Source organism: Chlorocebus sabaeus, chromosome 23, assembly GCF_047675955.1.
Source record: "Chlorocebus sabaeus isolate Y175 chromosome 23, mChlSab1.0.hap1, whole genome shotgun sequence".
NCBI lineage: Eukaryota > Metazoa > Chordata > Mammalia > Primates > Cercopithecidae > Chlorocebus > Chlorocebus sabaeus.
This window is the reverse complement of record NC_132926.1, coordinates 67,418,150-67,431,272: the sequence shown is the minus strand read 5'-3', so window position 1 is coordinate 67,431,272 and position 13,123 is coordinate 67,418,150. Positions and strand designations below refer to the sequence as shown.

General features: G+C 35.9%; 1 long non-coding RNA gene across 1 annotated transcript; it reads left to right on the top strand.

The window, feature by feature from the left end:
* The first annotated feature begins 1,240 nt into the window (after window positions 1-1,240).
* Window positions 1,241-5,175, top strand: LOC119628052 (uncharacterized). The gene is made up of 2 exons (XR_005244345.2): window positions 1,241-1,326; window positions 4,510-5,175. It is a non-coding gene; the product is annotated as an uncharacterized lncRNA (long non-coding RNA).
* Window positions 5,176-13,123: the final 7,948 nt, after the last annotated feature.

Below are 13,123 nucleotides of genomic sequence, written 5' to 3'. Positions count from 1 at the left end.
ACATTTTAAGAAACAAAGTGCCTCCCCTCCCTTAAGCTGTTTTACTGCCATCCACCTGAAAAGTGTTGTGAGAAATACACAAATTTAAGGTAACTACAAATGTGAATGGTTACCCTGGAGTTTTGCAGTGCCTGAAGATCACAAAATCCTAGGGACTGTGATATAATTTTGCTGTGTCTCCACCCAAATCTCATTTCAAATTGTAGTTCCCCTTATCTCAATGTGTTGTGTGAGGGACGTTGTGGGAGGTAATTGAATCACAGGGCCAGTTACCTACATGCTGTTCCCATGATAATGAGTGAGTGCTCACAAGATCTGATGGTTTTATAAGCGGCTTTTCCCCCAACCTCGCTCTGCACTTCTCCTTGCTGTCACCATGTGTAGAAGGACACGTTTGCTTCCCCTTCCACCATGATTATAAGTTTCCTGAGGCCTCCCCTGCCCTGTGGAACTGTGAGTCAATTAAAGCTCTTTCCTTTACAGATTACTCAGTCTTGGGTATGTCCTTATAGCAGCATGAGAATGAACTAATACAGACTGGGAATACAGAGATAGTAAACATATCAGATCATTTCAATAACACTATAGTATCTAAGGCAGAGGTATGTATCAGGGACTAGGGTGCCCAAAGAAGGGCCTGGCTAGAAAGTTTGACAAATGTTTTCTCAAAGAGATGACGGCCAAACTGTGTCTGGGCCAAATTTTCAGGTGTGATAATGCTTTTATCTGAATGTGAAGAAAAGGTGGATCTTTGATAGATCCTCACCAAGGCAGTGAAAGATCCTTGTAGAGGGCCTTTAGGTAGATAAATGAGAGAGGGAGTTACCATCACATCACCAAGATGTTATTTTCTCCAGTATAAAGAATAAGACTCAGTCACTTCTCTTCCTCTCTGTTCTCTTTCATAGCTATTCTCAGCTCTTTGGAGGCTACCTCGTGAAGACTCCCCTGATCTAAATTATTAAGACCATCTTCTTTGGGAATGACAGAGAAAAGAGGAAGAGGAAAGCAGTGTGCAAAGAATGAGAATTCTATGTGCCTCCAAAAAGAAAAAACTGCAACTACACATCAGCATTATGCAAATGACCTCTATTCTTAAAAGTTGGCTGAGAATGAGGAAATCCATTGCATTCACAGAGATATTCTGTGGGAGCAAAAAGGGAGAGAACAACAGTACTACTTTAAAAAGAAATGTACTATGTAATTTTCCCTAGCATTATCCAAATCAAACATTTTTGAAGCACCAAGCCTCTATCCACAGATCAGAAACTGAAAAAATATATATTACATTTTTCTTATACAGGTATACCTTGGATATATTGGAAGGTCAGTTTCAGATTATGGCAGTAATGCAAAATACCCTATTAAGCAAGTCACACCATAATTTTTGGTTTACCAATGCATATAAAGTTATGTTTATACTGTAATCTTTTCAGTGAGCAATAGGATTATGTCTCAAGAAATGCACATACCTTAATTAAAAATTTTTTGTTGCTAAAAAATTCTAACAATCATCTGAACCTTCAAAGAGTCATGATCTTTTTGCTGGTGGAGGGCCTTGACTCACTGTTGATGGCTGCTGCCTAATCAGGTTGGTGTTTCCTGAAGTTTGGGGTGGCTGTGGCAATTTATAAAAGTAAGACAATAAAGTCTGCATCTTCAATTAACTCTTCCTTTTACCAAAAAAAAAAAAAAAATCTCTGTAGCATTTTTTATAGCATTTACTTACCATAAAACTTCTTTCAAAATTGGAGTCCTTTCAAAAATTGTCCTTGCTTTATTAACTAAACTTATGTAATACTCTAAATCCTTTGTTGACATTTTGACAATGTTCACAGTATCTTCAGCAGGAGTGCAGTCCAGCTCGTGAAACTTTTTTCTATTTTCATCCATGAGAAACAACTGTTCATCAGTTCAAGTTTTACCATGAGATTGCAGCAATTCAATCGCATCTTCAGAACCCAATTTTAATTCTAGTTCTCTTGCTATTTCTACCACATCTGCAGTTACTTCCTTAACTCAGGTTTCTAGGAACTAATGCAGCTGGTGACTTTACATTGAACCCTTCAAAGTAAGGGGTTGGAATCCATTTCTTCCACACTCCTGTTAAGGTTGCTATTTTGACCTCCTGCCATGAATTATGAATATTCTTTATGTCATCTAGAATGGTGAATCATTTCCAGGAGGTTTTTAATTGCCATTAAAGGAATTGTTGTCTATATATATGGGAACTATAGTCTTACAAAGTATATTTTTCAAATAATAAGACTTGAAAATCAAAATTACTCTTTGATCCATGGGCTGCAGAATGGATATTGTGTTAGCAGCCATGAAAACAACATTAATCTCCTTGTACACCTCCATCAGAGCTCTTGGGTGAACAGGTGCATTGTCAATGCACAGTAATATTTTGAAAGGAATCTCTTTTTCTGAGCAGGTCTTAACAGTGGACTTAAAATGTTCAATAACTGTACTATAAACAGATGAGTTGTCATCTAGGCTTTGTAGTTCCACTTATAAAGCACAGGCAGAGTCCATATAGCATTCTTCTTAGGGGTTATAGGATTTTTGGTCCATCAGCATTGGCTTCAACTTAGTGTCTAATGCAGTTGATGACTTTAACAAGAGTCAGCCTGTCCTTTGAAGCTTCTAAGTCAGGTATCGACTTCCCCTCTGTAGCTATGAAAGCCTTAGATGATCATCTTACAATATAAGGCTGTTTCTTCTCCAGTGAAAGTCTACTATTTAGCATAGCCACCTTCATCAATCATTTTAGCTAGATCTTCTACATAACTTGCTGTAGCTTCTATATTAGAACTTCCTGCATCACCTTGAACTTTTATTTTATGGAGATGACTTCTTTCCTTAAGTCTCATGAACACATCTCTGCTAGATTCCCACTTTTCTTCTTCAGCTTCCCCACCTGTCTCAGCCCTCATAGAATTAAAGAGAGTTAGGGCTTTCTCTGGATTTAACTTTGGCTTAAGGAAACACTGTGGCTGGCTTGATCTTCTATCCAGACCACTAAAAATTTTTCTACTTTAGCAATAAATCTGCCGTTTTCTTATCACTTGGGTGTTCAGTGTGGTAGAAATTTAATTTTTTTTCAAGAATTTTCCTTTGCATTTACACATTGGTTAACTGTTTGGCACAATACGTCTAGGTTTTCTACATGCCTTCCTTGCTAAACAATCATTTCTAGCTTTTGATTTAAAGTGAGGGACATTTGACTCTTCCTTTCACTTAAATGCTTAGAGGCCATTGTAGGATTATTATGTTACCTACTTTCAATATTATTCTGTTTCATGTAATAGCCAGGCTTGAGGGGGGAGAGAGAGAGAGAGAGACAGAGAGAGAGTGAGTGAGTCAGGGGAATAGCCAGTTGTTAGTAAGAACACATGCCTTTGTCCTTTAAACACTGTCATCTTATAAGGGCAAAGCTGGTGGCATCCCCTCAAAATTACAATCATTACATCAAAGATCATTGATCACAGATCACCATAGCAAACATAATAATGATGGAAATATTGTAAATATTGTGAGAATTACCAAAATGTGACCCAGAGACGTGAAGTGAGCACATGCTGTTGGAAAAATGGCTCCAATAGACTTGTTCAACATAGGGCTGCTACCATTCTTGATGCATAAAAATACAGTATCTATGAAGTCCAATGAAGCCACGCGTAATGAAATGATATATGACATATACTTTCTAATTCAGGAGCATTTAAAATAATATGGTCCTCATTTTAATTACATCATTTATTTCTACTACTCAGCAGCACACATATAAACAAGGGGAAGAAAGGGGAGCAACTGCCTTGAGTGGGCTCAACCATACATAAATTGGTCAATGGCAAACACATTTACGCAGAATGTTGGGGTAGGGGGTATTTCCTTGGATTTTAGGCACTTAGGGCAAGAGTCTAACCAGGAACCAAGATAAAAATATTAAGAGTTGGGAAAGGAGCTAAGGTTTTGTTTCTACATCACTTTTCAAGTTACTCAAAGTGTTTGATTCAAAATACAGGATGATTTGGTGACATGCATGAAAGGATACTGCAGATGCTAAAAATGAAATACTCGAAAATAATTTAGTTTATTCACAGAGTGAAGAAATAACAAGAATATGTCTTTTTTCACCATAAAACCCCTTACATTCCTCCTCCCTCTTCTAGTCCCTGGATGATTCTATTTAAACATTTTATAAACAGTTTTAAATATTGGTGCAGGACTGAGTTGCTAGGAAAATGGGAGTCCTAATATACTTTGTAACTAGTAAACGTTTGGCCACCTTTTCCTCTTGTGAGCTAGGTAAACATTTCCATGTATTTTTCCAGCTCTTATCTATTCCATGGATGATCGTCAGCAACTGTATATATCAAGTCATAGATGAACAAAGATACTCAACATACTAAGGAAGTCATTTATCCAAGATTTTCTGTAGTTATTTTGATAAGCAGATTTTGGCCATAACACTACCAATTGTAAAATCTTGTACCATTCCAGGGAGAGGCCAAAAAACTCTCATGAAAGCACCAGTATCTGAGTGTTGACCACTGCAGGCTTCTGCGCTTACAGAGGAGCTGCCTCACAGATGAGAGAAATACAACCAAGACTTCAACTACGATTGAGCAGAAAGCCTCCCATAAACATGAAGACAATTCGTAACCAGAGTTTAAGTTTTCTAAAGTTGTCTAAAAATATCTTACTTTGAACCATGCAAAAGTGATCCAATATGGAAGCATTGTAAAAATAATGCTTCCTTCCCAGTCTGGGTACAGCTTGTAAAACCCTAGAGGCTAGAATTTTCCCAAGCCTGTTTTATCCTCTTTATTCTGGAGAAGAAAACACATCAAGACATCAAAACATTTGATCTTGGAATGGATCTCATCCTTTGTTACAGACTGGCTGACTCTGAATATATCAGGAATGTACTTCCCAGACCCCAGGACTCAAATATAACCAGAGTGACAGATAGGGCAAGTCTGAGAGAAGTAGCAAACATACTTCATCCTAGAGTCAGAAAGAAACACGCTGGTCTAATTCTAACTTAGAAAATAACGAGGTAAGGGGTCGTGTAAACTTCATACAACGCTGCTGCCTCTGAGTTATTAAAAAAATTACTAACAGGCTTCTCATCAACTAAAGGAATAAAATTAGGTTTTCAAAGGACATTTTTTAATGTCCTCATCTAGAATTATTTTCCCATTGTGATAGCACTGAATATAACCAGAAGCTGGACATATTTTTAAAAACCTTTTAGCTAGGCAGGTCTAAACCTTGAAAACATCAGTGATATAGAGAACCCACCATTGAGTGTGAGGTTTGAGAAATTGATCCTAAAGATTTAATTAATTGTCCCACATCAGTCTACCAATAGATTAATGCTTTTGTTCTTGGCTCCACTACCTTTATAAAAAATACATGGATGGAAAATGTGAAGAAATAAAAGAGAATGATGAATGCACTCACATTTAAAGATGGAAAGAAGAGAAGAGGAACCTTTTCAAATACCACATGGGAGAAGAACTTTGTGTCTTTAGCATTCAGAATACGCTCATAATTCCTGCCCATTTGCTCAACTATGTTTACTATTTTAGTTTTCACTGAACCTTAACACAAATCAATTTGGAACAAAGATACAAACAAGTTTTTTGATAATTTTTGCAATCTTGATAATTTCCTTTAAAAAATTTAACATAACAACATGGCCTTGTGCTACACATCAAGCTTTTCTTTTTTTTTAAATAGGCTTTTTAGAACAGTTTTAAGTCCACAGCACAATTGAGCAGAAAGTAGAGTTTCCATATACCTCCGACCTATCCCCTTCCCAAAGCCTCCCCACTATCCCACTGTCAATGTCCCCCACCAGAATGGTACATTCGTTATAGCTGATGAGCCTATACTGACATCATTATCACCCAAAGTTCATTGTTTACATTAGGGTTCACTCTCAGTGATGTACATTGTATGGATTTAAACAAATTTATAATGACATGTATCTACAATAGTAACATATGCACTAGTTTCACTGCCCTAAAAATCTTCTGTGCTCCGCCTATTCATTCCTCCCTCCCTTTAAACCCTAGATCTTTTTAATGTCTCCATAGTTAGCCTTTTCTAGAAGTCATACAGTTGGAATTATACAATGTGCAGTTGTTTTGAATTGGCTTCTTTCACTTAGTAATATACATTTAAGATTACTCTATGCCTTTCCATGCCTTGACAGTTTATTTCTTTTTAATACTGAATAATACTCAATTGCCTGGATGTACCACAGTTTATTTATCAATTCACCTACTAAGAGACATCTTGGTTGCTTCTAAGTTTTGGCAAATATGAACAAATCTGCTATACACAATCATGTGCAAAGTTTTAGCAAGACTTTTCAACTTCTGTGGATGTATATCAAGAAGTACAACGGCTGAATTGTGTGTTAAGAGTATAGCTAGTTTTGTTTTGTTTTAAGAAACTGCCAATCTTCCGAAGTACCACTTTACATTCCTATCAGCAATGAATGAGCTTTCCTGTTGGGTACTTCCAAGGCATCATTTTGCATTCCTAGCAGCACTGAATGAGAGTTCCTGTTATTCCACATTCTTGTCAGCATTGGGTAATGTGAGTTCCAGATTTGGGCCATCCTAATAGGTATGTAGTGGTATCTCACTGTTGTTTTAATGTGCAATTCCCTAATGATATAGGATGTTGTGCATATTTTAATAAACTTTCTGTTTAGATTTTTGTGCAGTTTAAAATAAGGTTGTTCATGTTTTTATTGTTGAGTTTTAAGAGTTCTCTGTATATTTTGGATAACAATTCTTTATCAAATGTGCCATTTGCAAATATTTTCTCCCAGTCTGTGGCTTGTCTTCACACTCACTTGACACATTGAGTTACTCACTTGACACATTGAGTTTTCTCATAGAAAATGGTGCTTATTTGGGAGAATAAGATATTTCTTTGTTAGTCTGTCTCTTTCAGATATCCAATTTATAATTCTAGAAGTTAGAAAATTTTCTGGCTCCTCTCACATTCAGAAAGGCAGATATTTTATCTAACCTATAATTATCCCGTTCACAAATTAAATAGATATTTTTATTCCTCAAACTCACTCTTTTATTCCTCGAACATTTCATTTTCTCTTTTCCTACCAATTTCAAAATCAATAGATATTAACATCCAACTGATCTTTGCCAGTGAGTACTAGGAGAGAACTAAGTTGAAAAATAAATTTCTATCTGCTCTTTCAGAATGGGTGCATATGTGCTGCACTGCCAAGCTATATTTGACTTTCTGGCAATGTATTTTCTTAGGGTTTAATTCTGGGCCAGCCAGAGAGAAATGTTACGTTAGCATTAAAGCTATACATTCTGGAGAGAAAAGCATAAGTTTCTGATGAAGAAAATAACTGGGAGTAATTTCCATTTTATAATGCCTTATTAGAGTATTAGAGAAAATTTGACAAAGAACAATGGTACAGACTGCAGGAAGGAAAAACAATTAAAAAAGATTTATGCACAAGGATTCCCTACCCTAGGCAAGGTAGGCTAAACATAACCTCATGTTAAGTTTGCCCAGAATGGAAAAAAAAAAAAATTGATACTTATCTTTACAGAATACTTACAAAGTTTCAGGGCAAATTGCCACATTTTTGAGTTAGGCAAACAAAGCACAAAGTTTCTCATACTCTACAATGAGCAACTGAGAGGGGCCCAGAAAACATTTCTGTCAGGTTTAAGATGGTTTAAATGTTTGAAGATGAAAAAAAAAATTCTGATCCTCCCTGCTAATTGTATTGTACTTTGCAACAGACATGGGCCTTTGTTATGTCTGCAGTTGAAAACTGAATATTTCCAAAAGGAGACCTTTGCCTGAAAATGGCAGAGAACTACAAAAACCTTATACTCAAAACCTCTTCAGAATCAGATCAACTTCTTCCATTTGCTAACCTCTTGCAGATTTATATCCTGTAAAATTTCGGTTGATGAAGACACACAGAATCTTGCCCAAGACCACACATCCAAATAGTATTGAGAGACCTGGAGATAGAAGTGGGGAAGAGGAAGTTATCTAGAAGCAATTCATGCCTCCCGTCAGAAAGCTCCAGAAGGATAGATTGCTTCTTATTCAAAATGAGCTAGAAACAAAAATATTACGAGGTTTATAACAAAGCTTCCTCACATTACAAAAGGCAGTTATGAAGAAAATCATGTGACTTACTATTTTCTACAGAAAACAAAACAAAACAAAAAATCAGAGACAATGTCTAGTATGTATTATCACCAAATTTTAATAAGGAACACAATACCAAGGATCTGCTAGTGAAGTCTGGCCCACAGGAGTGTGCTATTTTGCTTCACCAATGCAGAAAAATTGCCCACATTTTCTTTTTATAAAAATCTAGATTTCTTTTGATAAACTGTAATATCTGGCAGTATTTGGTTTCTGTTTCCAAATTGAGACTAGTGGGCTAGTCCTGAAGAGGAAGCGTTCCCCAAAATGGACCATGGTACCCACAAGCACATCCTAGATCCTTACCAAACGCCCAGTTTTCTTGTCTGTGTCACACACTTGACTCTCGTTGAAATTTAGATTCATAATCCCTGATATATAAGTAATATGGATGCAGGGAAGTCACAGACATCTTGAGGAGTGATTTACATGGGTTAGATAAAACCCATGCAACAGCTGGGACTTCTGGAATGGTGGAATGAGGGCTTTCATAAACCCTGCCTCAATAATAATAAGTAATAATAATATAACAGTATGATTTAGGGAATGAGCTGTCCACAGATAGCTTTGAGAAGCTTTGACATATTCCTAAGGATCTTGAAGACCACAGAAATGTGCAGAGACATGCACATGACCAGAAAAGAACTGAGAGATTGCTCAGCTCTCTCTTTTGGCTGACCCTGAGGACCTGTGCAAGCAGGAAGTAAAGGCTAAGGCCAACATGCAGGCTGCCTTAATGTTGAAGATATGCCCCAGCAAACACACAAAACCCTACACCACAAAGACTAAAATACTTCATCCATTCATCTATTGATAGACACTTAGGTTGACTGTGCTAAAATAATCGTGGTACTGCATATATCTCTATGATATACTGATTTCCTTTCTTTTGGATATATATCCAGCAGTGGGATTACTGAATCGTCTGGTAGCTGTATTTTCACTTTTTTTTGAGGAACCTCCATACTGTTTTCCTAAGGGCTGTACTCATCTACATTTCCACCAACAGTGTATGAGTATTCTCATTTTCTGGAATCCTTGCTACCTTTTGCTACTTCTTTGCCTTTTTGACAACAGCCATTCTAACTTGGGTGAGATGGTATCTCAATGGGATTTTGATTTGCATTTCCTTGATGATTAATGATGTCTGGCATTTTAAAAATATACCTATTGGCCATCTGTATGCCTTATTTTGAGAAATGTATATTCAGGTCTTTTGCCCATTTTTAATTAGATTACTGCTATTATTTGCTATTGTTTGAGTTCCTTATATATTCTGGGTATTAGTCTTTTGTAAGATGGACAGTTTACAAATATTTCCCCTACATTCTGTACATTCTCTCTTCACTGATTTTTTCCTTTCTTGCAAAGAAGAGCAAAAAAGGATGGTTTCTTTTGCTGTGCAGAAGAGTAAGCAAACAATTTCATTCTTTCACAATACTGGTTATGTTCTTGTTTTGAGTTTGATGTAATCCTATGTGCCTACTTTTGATTTTATTGCCTGTGCTTTTGAGGTGTTACCCAAAACAACTTTTTGTCCAGACAAATATCCTGTAGTACTTCCCCAATGCTTTTTTCTAGTATTTTGACAGTTTAGGGCTTAAATTTAAGTCTTTCATCTATTTTGAATTGATTTTTTAATATGATAAAAGATGGGGATCTACTTTCATTCATGGCCATATGGATATCCAGGTTTCCCAGCACCATTTATTAAAGAGACTGCCTTTTCTTTCATACATGATCTTGAAACTTTGTCGTAAATGAGTTAGGTATAAGCATGTGGATGTTTTTCTGGATTCTCTATTCTGATCCATTGGTCTATATGTCTGTTTTTATGCCAGCACCACGATGTTTTGATTGCTATACCTTTGTAGTATAATTTGAAGTCAATTAATGTGATTCCTCCAGATTTGTTCTTTTTGCTCAGGACTGCTATTTAGGTCTTTTGTGGTTCCATATACATTTTAGAATCTTTTTCTATTTCTGTAAAGAATGTTATTGGTATTTTAATAGAGAATGCATTGACTCTTTAGGTTACTTTGGGTAGTATAGACATTCTAACAATAATTCTTTTAACCCATGAACATAGGATATCTTTGTTTCTGTGTGTAGGTCCTCTTTGATATCTTTCTTCACTGTTATATAGTTTTGTTCATAAAGATCTTTAACTATTTTGGCCAAATTTATTCCTAGGCACTTTATTTTTTTCAAGCTATTGTAAATGGGATTCCTTTCTTGATTTCTTTTTCAGATTGATTACTATTAATTTATAGAGATGCTACTAATTTTTGTTTGATTTTATATCCTGCAACTTTACTGAATTTATCAGTTCTACAGTTTTGTTTTTTTTTTTTTTTTTTTTTTTTTTTTTTTTTTGGTGGGGTCTGTAGGTTTTTCTAAATGTAAGATTATGTTGTCTTCAAACACAGATAATTTGACTTCTTCCTTTCTAATTTAGATGCTCTTTCTTTCTTTCTCTTGCCCAATTGCTCTGGCAAGGACTTACAATACAATGTTGAACAGAAGTGGTGAAATTAGGTATTTTTGTCTTATTTCAGATCTTAGTGGAATGGCTTTCATTTTTTTTCCTATTCAGTATATTAGCTGTGAGTTTGTCATATATGGCCTTTGAGGCATTTTCCTTCTATACTCAATTTGTTGAGAGTTTTTAGCATGAAGGGATGTTAAATTTTATGGAACATTTTTTCAGCATCTTTTAAAAATGATCATATGGATTTTGTCCATAATTCTGTAATATATCATATTTGTTGATTTGCATAAGTTGAACCATCCTTGCATCTATGGGATGAATCCCATTTCATCATGGTGAATGATCTTTTTAATACGCTGTTGAACTTGGTTTGCTAGTATGTTGTTGAAGACTTTTGCTTCCATGTACATAAATGATATTAGCCTGTAGTTTTATTTTTTTCATTTTGTTTGTATCTGGTTTTGATATCAGGGCAATGCAAGCCTTGTGGAATGAATTCAGAAGCATTCTCTCCTCTTCAATTTTAATAGTTTTAGTCAGATTGCTATTAATTATTTACATGTTTGGTAGAATCCAGCAATGAATCCATTGGTTCCTGGGCTTTTCCTTGCTGAGAGACTTAAAAAAATTTTTTGAGACAGGGTCTTGCTCTGACACCCATGCTAGAGTGCAGCGGTGCAATCTCACTGCAACGTCTGTCTCCTGGGCTCAAGTAAACCTCCCAACTCAGCCTTCCAAGTACCTGGGGCCACAGACATGCACTACCTTACCCAGCTATTGTTTTGCAATTTTAGTAGAGACAGAGTCTCACCACATTGCCCACACTGGTCTCGAACTCCTGAGCTCAAGTGATCCACCTGCCTCAGCCTCCCAAAGTTCTGGGATTACAGGTATGAGGCACCTTGCCCAACTGATCCTTTATATTACAGCTTCAGTCTTGTTGCTCATTATTGGTCCATTTGGGTTTTCTATTTCTTCCTGACTCTATCTTGGTAGGTTCTATGTGTCCAGAAATTTACCCACTTTTTCTAGGAATTCCAACTATTAAGTTAGAGGCACAGCAGAATTATTTTTCAAAGAGTAATAGGTTCAGTAAATTAAAATGAAGTTAGTAGGTTAGGCTGGAAATAGCAGACAAGCTAAGCTGGAGTCTAGGAGAAGGGAAATATTTAATAAATAGAAAGTTTAGACTTATGTAGTCTCCACAGACTATAGATAAAAGAAAATGTCAAGATTTGAGAATCTTCAGAAGTGGTTGATTAAAGTGGACAATTTGGGCCAAAGTACAGATTGCTGACTATAAGAATAAACTTATAGTTTGGTTTATTGCTGACTACAGAATAAACCAACCACCTTGGTATAGAGTAGATTAGAGACAATAAAAAGCAAAACAAAAAGTACTTTGTAAGTACATATTAGGTACTGAGCACCACTGTAACTTATGTTTTCCAAAAGTCAGAGCTTAGTTTGATATTTTCTCACAACTATATATAGATGTTTTATCCTTGAGGAAGACTTTATTTCTTTGTAGTTAGCAAAATTACCACAGCCTACTAACAGTTCCATGCATATATTAGATACTCAGTTGGTACTGTTTGAGTTCTGGAATAAATTTATTACATTTTACTAAATTAAAATTTCTCAGCTAAATACTGAATACATTCCCTAGGCCAAGGCCTCTTTAAACATCATAAGAGTGGACCCAGTTACTCTTTATATCTCTAAACCATCATCAGAGACTTTTTAGAGCAGCAGAAACAGAAAGTATTTCTGACACAAAAATAGAAATTCCAAATTCTATGTTTGTTTTATCCCCATTCTTTATTCTGCCTAGATATTTTACAGTTGCATCACCAGGCTACAGCATGCATCCTAATCTGATGTGTGTTGGTGAGTATAAATCCATTTCTGAATAAGGCTATTATTTTAGAAAATAGCTGCTCAATACATTTGTGAGATGAAGCAATTATGCTCTCTGAACTAATTAAAAACACATACATGTTACATATGTGTATGTACATGTGTGTATATACACACACATTCACACATACATAAAGAGACAGAGGGAAAAATTGTATGCACCTATTCTAGGTGTAACCATGAGCTTAATGAAATAAACCCTAAAAAAGAAACTTGCAATATCTACATTTAGACCTTGAATAAAATGAGAAGTATGAGCATGGGCAACACTCAACCATACTAAGAGGCAAGTTTGTCTAGTTGGGTATCATTAAGGTGATAGGAATAGCCTTTACTTCACAAGTTGTGGCAATGATGTGGAAGGGTGGACATAAGGAAAGAAAGAAATAAGAAAGGAAGCTACTACTGTGAAAATGGCCTACCTCATCCACAGTAAAAGCAATTCTAAATCATCTTCCTACTGCCAGCTGTTTTCTT